The sequence below is a fragment of the Micromys minutus genome (genome assembly GCF_963924665.1).
Source record: "Micromys minutus genome assembly, chromosome: 7".
Classification (NCBI taxonomy): Eukaryota; Metazoa; Chordata; class Mammalia; order Rodentia; family Muridae; genus Micromys; species Micromys minutus.
In genome coordinates this window covers 8244246-8256621 of record NC_137976.1, presented here as the reverse complement: position 1 = coordinate 8256621, position 12376 = coordinate 8244246, and the positions used below count along the sequence as shown (strand labels likewise).

The 12376-nt window shown below is 39.5% G+C and overlaps 1 protein-coding gene across 12 annotated transcripts in view; it reads right to left on the bottom strand.

Annotated features, from left to right (window-relative positions):
* The window catches only part of GRIK1 (glutamate ionotropic receptor kainate type subunit 1), a gene marked incomplete at both ends in the record, with an annotated part of 363486 nt that overhangs the window by 274513 nt on the left and 76597 nt on the right, over nt 1–12376 (bottom strand). The window lies entirely within an intron of this gene.

Below are 12376 nucleotides of genomic sequence, written 5' to 3'. Positions count from 1 at the left end.
ATGGGCATATCTTCTTACTTAAAAATGTTATTTTTCTGTTGTTTTAAAAGTACTAAACATTTATTATTTATTTATTTATTTATTTAGAAAAGGAGTTATGGATTTCTGAAACATGGACTCCTAAAAGAGCTTAAATTTAATTATCTTTATTCATCTTCCAGTGGCAAGATTTTATACTATCTTTAAATTTCCCACAATTAGAAGTAAAAGGATGGGAATTTGTACCCCAATGTTTGCCTCTCCTCCATACTTACAGTAGGAGAGCTTTAACATTTATGTTCTCACACAGGATTCCTCAGCTTCCACAGGGTTAACTTTTTAAATAATTACATTATTTACAGAAGGCTGTCCTGTTCACTGGAAGAGGGTTAGCAGCCTGCATCCTTCAGTCTGCCATTACAATGTTGTCTGTGGCAACCCAGGTTTTCTTTTCCCATGGCAGGTATCTCCTGAGGATTAGTGCTGTTCCATGGGAGAGGGTCAAAGGTGTGTCTTGCAACAGTAAAAGTGTTTATTTAATCTAGTGGCATTTGAAAAAATAACCTTGTCAATCTAATTTTTCGAAGCAAAAATGAACCAAACTATACCGTTTCCTTAGTCAACCATATATCACCTGTAGGAAAGGCTTGTTGCTTCATCTACTAAGGTACTTATAGCATGTGTATAGTGAGTTTACACTAAAGGAATGTATAGGGAGGATCTTCCATATACAAAATATGCACTCTTCAAGGCAGTGAGAAATTGATATTAGAAAATTAAATTGGGTAAAATTTTGCATTTGTGAAATAACAGTGGGAGAAAGAAACAAGACAACAAGAAACACACACACACACACACACACACACACACACACACACACACACACACACAGAGAGAGAGAGAGAGAGAGAGAGAGAGAGAGAGAGAGAGAGAGAGAGAGAGAGAATGTATATTATAGTTGACATTGAGAGCAGTAGAAGGAATAAGAATTGTGGAGACAGAAGCATCTGTGGGTGTGTTAGCATTGTAGTCAGGGTAGTCAGGGGTCAGGATTGCCCTCACCAAGGTAAAGAGGATAAATAAGGAAGTGAGTGTCACAATGCCTTCATTTCCTTCCTTCCTTCCTTCCTTCCTTCCTTCCTTCCTTCCTTCCTTCCTTCCTTCCTTATTTCTTTAATCAAAATTGGACAGTCTGAGTCTCAGGAGTTAGTGCTTTGAGGCTGGTCACTAAACCAGTAAAAGAAATCCTTAGGAAGTTACTCATAGCTTCGTAATGCTTCATCTCATAATATTTACAGATTAAAGACTCCGAGAATGAGCATAGCTTTTGAATTAAGAAAATAAATCATCTCATCTGGAAAATCAAAGCCACTTTAAAACAGAAGGGCATGGACTGTGTTGGGCTCTGTGCCCTTTTTAAGACTTGACAGTTGGTTTTGTATGTGATTTGATTAACCTTAAACATATGAGAACCCAATGGCTATCTGCTAGATGGGCAGACCATGGCAAGACATCTTGTTCTCAGCTGTTTACAAAAATGTAGCCTTATGGTGAATACTTTCAACTGGTGCTAAGTACCATGAATGGTGTCAATTGGTGGTGAGCACCGTGCATAGTATTAGTTGGTAGTATGTGCCGTGAAGACAAGCCCAGGATGCAGTAGGTGTCTGCTTGAAGCTTCAGTAGATAGCCAAGAGAGAGGCCTCTGAAGAAGTGACAGGAAAGCTGAGCTCTGAATAGTAAGGAGTACAGGGAAGAGGGCTCCAGCGGGAGGACAAGCAGACTGAAAGCCCAGAGGGCCTCATAGCAAATGACTAGCATTGACAGTTTATAGGTCACTATGAGCAGACATACAGTCTTAAGAGGATAATTGGGTACAGACCTGGGATGTGAGGGACCCAGGACTCAGTGTGAGTGACTGTAGCTGAAATGTCCAACAATGGAGGAGAAGGAACCTGTATAATACACCTCCAGTAGTTACACAGGACCCTCAGTAGAGGATGGGAACAACAATCCACCTCCAAAATTTTTGACCCAGAATTGTTCCAATCTAAAAGAAATGCAGAGACAAAAAAAAAAAAAAAAAAAAAAAAAAAACAAAAAAAAAAACCAAAAAAAAACCAATGGAACAGAGGCTGAAGGAATGGCTGAACAGTGACAGGCACAACTTGGGATCCACTTCATGGGTGGACACCAAGCCTTGGCACTATTACTGATGCTTGCAGATAGAAGCTTATCATGTTTATCCTCTGAGAGGCTCTACCAATAGCTTATTGCGACAGATGCAGCCATCCATTGCACTGAGGACGGAAACACCTTTGGAAGAATTAGGAGGAAGGATTAAAGGAACTCAAGTGGATGGTAATCTCATAAGAAGACCAACAGTATCTGCTCCCCTGGCATCTCTCAGAGCTCTCAGAGCCTAAACCATCAACCAAAGAGCATGCCTGGCCTGGTCTGTGGCTCCCAGCACATATGTGGCAGAGGCCTGCTTTATCTGGCTTCAGTTGGAGAGGATGCACCTAATCCTATAGAGACTGGATGCTCAAGAGAAAGGGGATGTCCAGGGAGAAGTACCCTCTCAGAGGCAAAGGGGAAGGAAAATATGGTGGGTAACTCTAGGAGGGGAAGACCAGGAGAGGGCAGCCTTTAGAATGTAAATAAATAAAATAATTAATTAATAAAGAAGATAGGAGGGATACTATAATATGTGTTTGGGAATGTTTAAGGGTAGGGGTAAAGATAGAACACTCATGGCAAGACACAGAAGACTTGGAATTTGAGATCAATAAGACTGTTTTCCACAAAAGAAAAGAGGATCTGCCAGTGAGACCCAAAGGCTGCAGTGGAAATGGAGACACTAGTGTGATTTGGGGTTAAAGCATCAGCAGAAGTAAGATTAATAAAATAAAAAAATAGGAAAAAATGATAAAGAACTCCCTAAATATTCAGTTTGAGAAACTCAATAGGTTGAGTTCTGATTTTTGGCATGTAGAATATCATAGTTAATGAGAAATACAAGAATCTCTTCCGAGAAACATGAGGCATCTAGAAACATCTGAACAGATTTGGTAAAATGGCCATTGAATACTCAGGTCTAGAAATCTTCTCTCTTACAGTTTTCCCCCCCTCATGTCCTCTAAGGTCCTCTCTTCCTTACCACTCACCTGACTCCATTCCCTTTCCTTTTCTTCTTTAGAAAACAAAGGAGCAAACAAAACAAAGAAAATACAATAAAAAAAAAAACAGCAACAAACAAACAAAATTTGGGGAGGAAGTACCACAAGGAATACACAAACACACACCAAAACAAAATCCATAAAACAGAAAATCCATAATATACAAGGAAAAATCCAGTATAGCGACAACAACAACAAAATGCCCCAATGATGCACTATGACATGAAAATTCTACAAAAATACAGTTGGGTTAATTTTGTGTTGGCCATCTACTGCTGGGCATGAGGCCTACTCCAAAATGTGGTTTGTATACCCACTGAGACCTCATTGGTGAAAACTAATTTTACCTTTGCAAGCAGATGTCAACAGGGCATAGCTTCTTGGTTAAAGGTTGGAGTTTGTGTCCACTTTTCTCTCTTAGCTCTGGAACCATCTGGATTTCTTGGACAAGATACTAGATATGTCTATACAAAGTCAGCATCAATCACTGCTACTTGCTATCAGGGAACTGGGAGCGTCTCTCAGAGGCAATGAAGAGCAAGATAGAGAAGAAAGATGCTCACGTGCTCTTTACAAGAGTTTGTAAGAAAGAAGAACCATCAAAGAAGCCTAAGCACTTCAAGCAACAGGAGTACATATACAGGTTCAGAGAGGTCAGAAAAATGGAAAAGGTACTTGCAAAAGGTAATTTTGAAAAATATAGGGAAATAAAAAAGATGTGCCATGCTGTTATTTGATATGATTACATCAGAATTCTATAGTCCTTCCAAGGCATGAATTACTCTTATGTGTTATAGACACATGATCAATGCTTGCCAAATAATTTTACAACCACACACCAAATAGGACTGATTACCATGATTCCTGTTTGATAATTAAAATAATTTATACATTGGTTCTATAGTAATTCATACACATGCTCCATTAATAATACCCTCTCCTAAACACCAGGTGTTATTGAAAGGCGGGTCATGGGTCATCCAGAGGTAGAGCTCATGCATGTAAATCTTTCTCTCCTGCTGCTTAGATTCTTGAATCTAAGGAATGGTCAGGTGACTAATACTGCATTTTTCTAATAATAAATGCTTCACTTAAAGTAAAACAATGAAACCCATACATTTACAGAGAAGCAGAGGAGCTTCTCAAACTTCCAAAAACATAAGTGAGGGATAATTAAGAGACAGCTATGTAAACATTGGGAATAGGCCCTAAGGATTGAGGCTGAGATCCATATTTGATGGATTTGTAGAAACTCTGGTAATAGGATAGAGAACTAAGTGGAGAGAGCACTGTAAGATGAAGTAACACACAGCTAGATGGGGTCAGATGACATACTTCTCATTAACAAGACATTAGATTCTATCATCTGAGATAAAACTGGGAATAACTGGAAAGGTTTAACCCTAGGGATCGTATGCAAGCAATCTTGTCCCTTATTCAGAAATGCAATGCAAGTACTGTATCTACAAAGGGCAAAGACAGCATTGAAGCAGGAAAATCAATTAGGAAGCAATCTGATAGAGCTTGGCAAGTAAAGATGGGGGCATGAAATAGGGGTTCAGATGTGAGAAAATTGGTAAATGGCAGAACTGAGACTCCCACACCATGGACCAAATTTATTGTAAGTCTCTTCTCTACTGAGTTAGATCAGACAGTTGAGCCCAGGGATCCATCATGATCTGACAATTCAGAACACACTGCTTTATTTGTATGCCAAATCCCCAAGAAAATGTTTGTACAATGAAAAAAAATTGGCAGGTATCAAATATATGCAGGAAAGAGCAATGCATTAAAAAAAAACCCCAAACAATCTAAACTCGATTAATGACACTTTCTGTTAGATGTTGCCTATTTCCAGACATGTTTTCATACCAATAATGAACTATTTAAAAGTGTAAATTTTACATTAAGAACCTAATTTAAATAATAGATATTCACATACAAACAATATTCACTTATAAACAAAATACTAAATAATAACATTGCAAAATGTATTTTAACTTATCTCCTCCCGATCTCCTGCTTGTAATTAAAATTTGCATTACTGGTTCAAGAACTTTATCCAACTTTCATTCTTCTGAGGCTAACCTACAGCTCCAATATCAACTCCAAATATGCTACTGAGAGGAATCAGAACCTTAAAGACAGCACCACTCAACCTGAGGTTCATGACCCCTTTGGCCAAACTATATCTTTGAAAATATTTAAATTGTGATTCATAACAATAGCAAAATTACAGTCACGAAGTATCAATGAATATAATTTTATGGTGGGGGTCACCATAGCATGAGGAACTATATATTCAAGGGTCACAGCATTAGGAAGGTTACTGAGGAATGTTTGGGTCATGGGAAACATTAAGTTCTTCTCCAAAGGGACGTGTGGGAAACTAACTCTCCACTTCTTAGCCTCATGATGCATAATATGGAAGATTTTAATCCATCAAACATTTATGTCATGATGCTTTGCTCAGCCACATGTCCTAAGAATCTAAATCAATTCATGAACCAGAACCTTCAAAATTGCAAGCCAAAGGACACCTTTTCTTTTTACAAATTTATATCTTAGGCATTTTGTTACAGGTATGGAAAACTAGCCAGTAGAAATTCCAATCCGAAACCACTTAATGTCCCTCGGCCTCTAGTGATGTGTGAAGATAATATATACATTTCTTTCCATTTTCAGAGAAAATAAGGGTTACAATGAGGTCACAGATGTCCCTAAGGGACAGACAGCAGAAGTACTTTTTCCCTTTCCTTCCAGTAAAAGGTGATATCACTTCAAATTATGCCATTTGGATATATCTAGTCTTATTTTCTCTCCACTACAGCTCTGTGTTGTCATACTCCCTGCAGGGCTCCCTTCCCCCTCCACCCCCCACCCCCCAGCCTCTTGACTGTACCAAAAACTAGGTACTGTTAGCACCATCCACTAGGAAGTGACTTTCAGAAAGCCCTTCTTTCCTCTGAATCCCAGGAAAATCCCTATGGCACCTGGAGTGTGGCATTCTAGAATATCCAGGCAGTCTACATCATGGCTTTTTTGCTTACTTAAAGGACATTGGAGAAATAATTTCCAGGGTTGGCATGCCACAAGAAAGAAGCAAGGAGTTCACAAATAGCACAGCACAGCAGATCATGTGGATGGCTGTGCTCAGTGGTAGGAAGACTAGCCTTTTGTTGCTGTAAAAATCTCATTCTATTTGAGGGAGACTTATTCTATTAATAAATGCTCTGTACGCTGGCAATATCAAAACAGACATCACTAAGGGTCAAGTGCAGGACATCTAGGCACACCTTCCTATAGGATCCCAAGATCTTTAGCCACAGCTCCCTTAATTCTCAAAGTTCTCAGTGAGGGTGAGAAAAATAAATTCTAAAGTAATTCAAGGATCATTAGTAGTTGGGTAAATGCAGTTTGAATCATAGACCTGTAGTCCTCTTCCAGGATCCAAAAAAGAGGAATTAGAGAAGATGCTGTTATGAAAGCTCTTGAACATAGGGGGATGCTCCTGCCCTTGGGGCTAGAGAAAGTGAATTTAACTTTCTGAAGTGGGAGCCCCAGCCTTTCTGCCAATTCTCTTTCAGTGAGCACCATGAGTTATTCCTTCAATATACAGGGTGCTTTTCCAGAATACAGTGTGATCTGTTACGAGACAAATCAGACTGTTAAATCTGCAGCTGCTTATTCTAGCTATCAAAGTTCAGTCAGGAATGTTGACTTCAGAGTAGCTTTGTAATAGAACACCTAACCTACTAGGCTACTGGGAGACGTAAACCAGAGCACACTTAACCACAGTTTTAGTACTCATTAGGGTACATGGAGGTTTGTTAATAAGTAGCAACCATTTTTAATTACATATGACTGGTCATTCATAAAGGAAGAGAGGGGCATACATCAATAATTAAAAAAAACAAAGCTCTCATAAGATGCCTCATGGAGACATGCTGCAGCTAAAGAGTGAGAAAGCAAGACTACTAACATCCCTGTGGACCACAATGCTAAGAGACCAATGCATCTGAATGAGATGCTTTGGCATCTACAAGATCCCAAAGGGGAATCTGAAGAAAAAAGAGGCTGTTTAAGTCTTTTGACAGCAGAAAATGTTCCAGCTGTAGCTCTAGAGCCTTGGGCAGGGTTACAGGCTGCTGCAGTCACTGCCAACTCGAGGAGGCAACTGCACAGTTAGATCTCTCTTCCTGATATTTGGCCCTAGGCTCAGTAAAGCAGGACTAACACCCACCTTCAGGATGCAGAGTGAAAGAGATGGGGATTATGCTCAAAGGGCACACACCTGCTCCTCTACCAACTGGGCTCTTCAATCTGTGAGGCCTTCACCTGAGCTCCTTTCCAAAGTGACTAAAACCAGGAGAGGCAAGCTAGATACATGAATGTGTCTAAGTTGTAATTTAGGATTCTGGGAGGGTGGGTACACTTGTGGCTTTGGAATGCTAGTGTTTCTTGACAAATTTTCTCATCATTTGGTCACTTCCATGCAAAGTTTGTAGTTGAGACATTAGTGCTATTTTATAGGAAAGAAGTTAATTAATGTACCCCTAATATATTTATACATTATAGAAGCAAGATAAAAGTGTCCCAAGGAAATTTATGCCTGGCATTATCCAATATGGTAGCTAATAGCAACATGTATCTCTTGGGCATATGCAAGCCCAGTTAGAATCTAGACTGAGTGTTTGTAAGTAGATGAGATACATTTTGGACATTTAACACAAATATAAGAACCTATTAAAACCTGACCTTATCGCAGGTTGTAAACACTAACGGTTTTTAGAATGTAATTTAAAAATGTAATACTTCTTACATTGCTTTCTTATTACTACAAGACAAAGAGTAGGAAACTTTAAATTACCTGTGCAAATTGCTCTTATGGCATAGTTCTTGGGATTTTGGACATGGATCCTCATATCAGCTGTAATGTCAGAAAGCATCTTTTTCTTGCTCTCAATCTTAGGGAAAAACCATAAGGATTTCCATGATTCAGTAAAGATGACAGCTATACACTGTCCACATTTCTTTCCATCACATTAAGATTATTGAGGACCCAGCTATACCATTCCTGGGGATATACCCAAAAGATGCTCCAGCATATAATAAGTACACATGTTCCACCATGTTCATAGCAGCCTTGTTTATAATAGTCAGAAGCTGGAAAGAACCCAAATATCCTTCGACAGAAGAATTGATACAGAAAATGTGGTACGTTTACACAATGAAATACTTACTATTCAGCTACTAAAAACAATGACTTCATGGAAATTTTAGGCAAATAGATGGTACGAGAAAAATCACCCTGAGTAAGGTAACGAAGTCATGAAAGAACACACATGATTTGTACTCACTGATTAGTGGATATTAACCCCAAAGCTCAGAATACCCATGATACAACCCACAAACCATATGGGGGGTAAGAAGAAGGAAGACCAAAGTGTAGGTGCTTCAGGCCTATGTAGGATGGGAAACAAAATAAACACAGGAAGTACAGGGAGAACAGGACCTAGGAGGGAGAAAAAGGGGGAAGGAAAGGGGGGGCAGGATCAGGTATTAGAAATGCCAGGAGAGAAGCACAGAGGGTCAGGAAATTGAATAGGAGCACGTAGCAGTGGAGGATGGGAAATGGGGTAGCCACTAGAGAGTCCCAGATGCCAGGGAAGCAAGAAACTCCCAGTGAAAGAGCCAAAGTTGGGGGCCAATCTAAGGCCAGTGGAAAAATTCCACCACAAACCTCTGAGCATAAGGAACCCTCCCCTTCCAGGAAGAGTAGAGCCAGTTTAGTTCCTGGAATAGCTACAAGCCAAACTTTTAAACAAAACTACCTGTGACTTCCAAGTGATCCCCTTTGTAAAGTGCTGAATGGTACTGAGTCGGTGTGAAGACTGCTTCACTCCACCAGTAGTACATTGTACCTTCCTAGTTAGTTGCCATCGTCCCAGTTGTTTGAGTTCTTCCCCAATTGATTGAAAGGTATATAATCGCCTATTAGACTCCACTCAAGGTCCTTTCTCTCCTGAAGCATGGTGACCCCAACATATTGGCATAATAAAGCTCCTCTTGCTTTTGCATTGATCTCTCCCTTATTCAAGAGGTCCGGGAAGAGGTCCAATTCAAACCTCATACCAGAACCAAACTGTAATTGATGACTTAAGTCAAAATACCCAACAAAAGGGAGATACAACTTGTAGAAACCATGTTTAGTAGATAGGCATGTCACCCAGTTGAGGAGTGGGGGTAAAGAAAATAAAGATTATTCATATTTTTCCCCAGTCTGACTGGTTTGGTTGTAAATGAAAGCCGTACTTTGTGAAACTTTTTTTCTGCTTTAATTTGATTGTGTATTCACAGAATTATCCACAGGTGGTGTGGATACATTAATTTCCCCAGATACTGAACTCATATTTTGTTATTTAGAAAAAATTTTCATCTACTCCTGTTGTATAATTATTGAATTCAATATCTGAACAGTATGTGGAGATTCTATTATGAATAAACATCAGCAAAATGCCAGAATCACATTGTTCTTTGGTATGTAAACTTCACATCATCTTTGTTTGATTTAGATACCCAATTAATATCAGCCTCATAATTTTATTTTTATATAAATATAGGAACGTGAGATTTCTTTTACCCAAATTTTGTATTAACCTATATTAGCATTCTTATTAAAATTTCATTTTAATATTAGATATTCTGGGGTGAATATAATTTAGATTATAGTAGTTGTTGACATATTGCTATAGTTATTTTCACCTTTGTACAATAGAACTGAATTTATTAGCTCCCCTGACCTGTCTAATTTGAAGGTGAAAAGGTAGGACCACTTGCTTCTCCTTTCTGAAAATGTCAGTTTTTAATACTGGGAGGATGTCACAAGTCCCCTTCATCACAATTCTTCACCCACTGACTTCAGCTAGACAGTGAAGCACCTGTTCTGGTCAAGGGCAGATTATATTCTTCCTTTTAGTGTGTGTGTGTGTGTATGTGTGTGTGTGTGTGTGTGTGTGTGTGAGAGAGAGAGAGAGAGAGAGAGAGACAAAGAGACAGAGAGACAGAGACAGAGGGACAGAGACAGAGACAGAGACAGAGAGACAGAGACAGAGATAGAGACAGAGAGAGAGGGAGAGAGAAGAGAGAGAGAGAGAGAGAGAGAGAGAGAGAGAGAGAGAGAGAGAGAGAGAGAGAGAGAGAGAGAGACTCCTTCCCAGCTTTCAAGCACACACGCATGTACTATTGAGTAACCAGCCTTGCTGTGAGAACAGCCTGTGCAGTGCTTGTTCCTGCTTTCCACGTTCCTTCTCCTGCTTTATCTTCTTCATGTATCTCTCTTTCAGTGAATAATTTCCATTGATTCTGTGTGGATGGCAGCAGGTCTAAAGTTTATTCCTCTCCCCTTCCTTTCCTCACTTTCTCTCGTGTCTTCCCTTTCCTTCCCACAGTCTGATGTCCCCTGTGCACCCTGTCCCTGTAAGTACTTCATTTTTACATATTCATTTGTTGCTCGGATATGTGAGACTCTCAACCACTTCCATCCGGGTTGGTCACTCTTCTGCTCCGCCTGCATCTTTACGGTTGGTAATTTCTCCTCCACCTCTTCCTACCTCTCGACAGCAGCTGCCAATCTTCTCTGCTTACTCCAGCTGGATTTCCCCTTTCCCCAGTCAGTCCCCAACTTAGACACTGGAAAGTGCATTTAAGGGTACACATGGCCATCTTCAAAATCTTGCTAAATTCCTACATAACCAGGTATTTGGTTTAGGGTATACATTTAAAACTCTTATACTCTCTTTACCTTCCTATCCTTCATAATGTATATACCACATTGGTTATTAATAATGCAAAAGCATCCTCTCCGAGTCATGTCCTCCTAATAAGCCTTTGGATTGTGAAGGATTGTCAGTCCGATGCCCTTCAGGTATAGTATCTATACTTATAATGCAACTATGCAACAGAATACTGATGTCTTGCTCCAAACACTGCACAACATTAAGAACTCACAGTGTGTGTGTGATTTTAAGACATTTGGTCTGCTGGCAGTGATCCAACAATGATGGGCAACTGTATAAAGATCTATAATATTCCTCCTTTCTTGATGTGAATGCCTTCACTATTGACATTGAATGTATATTTATAAGAAATCATGCAATAATAGTATACTTTATGAATACTGAACCATAAAATTATTTGAATGTTGTTATATACATCATTATCAGAGTCTTCATTATATGTTTATAGAATAAGTTTTGTACATTCCGTTGATAGGTTTCAGAATTAGGAAGCTTTTATATAAATACCTAAGTATGATTTCTCAGAATTCCAATTGACTAACTCTGTAGTGGAGGTTAAAAAGTCATATCATGGCCAAATGTGGTGATGTGGCAGGACCAGCCTAGGCTACACAATAAATCTGGGTTACATTGTGAGATCATCTCTTAAAAAAATAAATAAAATAAAGCATGGGTCTGAATGCACCATACAGTCTATATGATGCCTGATGAGCCAAAGGTATTATCCTTAGCCTAGCACTATGCATGCCAGTGATAGGGTTTTTGTTTGTTTGTTTGTTTGTTTTTTCTTCATTTCAAGTTGATAACTAGAATAAATAAAAAATTAAGTCTGCTAAAGTCACTTTATACCAACACTTTAAGACTACAATTCTGAGATCAGTTGCCTGGCTGATACCCACCCAAACATTACAGCCTTTGTGCTTCCCAGGAGGTCCTCAGTAACCTAGGACACAGGTGAGAATTTTGTCCAGATACCCATGTCAGCTGGGATACCCACACAGCCCAGCAGACAAAGGCATTTTCTCAACTAGTGATCAAAGGGGGAGGACCCATTCCATTGTAGGTGGTGCCATCCCTGGGCTGGTAGACCTGTGTTTTATAAAAATGCAAGTTGAGCAAGCCAGGGGAATCAAGCCAGTAAGTAACATTCCTCCATGATCTCTGCATCAGCTCCTGCTACCTGACATTTTGAGTTCTAGTTCTGACTTCCTGTGGTGATAAGGTGATGAACAGCAATGTGGAAGTGTAAGCTGAATAAACCCTTTTCTCCCCAACTTGCTTCTTGGTCATGATGTTTTATGCAGGAATAGAAGCCCTGACTAAGATACCAGCTAACACAAAGGAACCAAATGGCCAGAGGCAAGTACAAGATCATGAGCTATACAATCCAATGTAATTTGGCACCATCAGATTCCACCT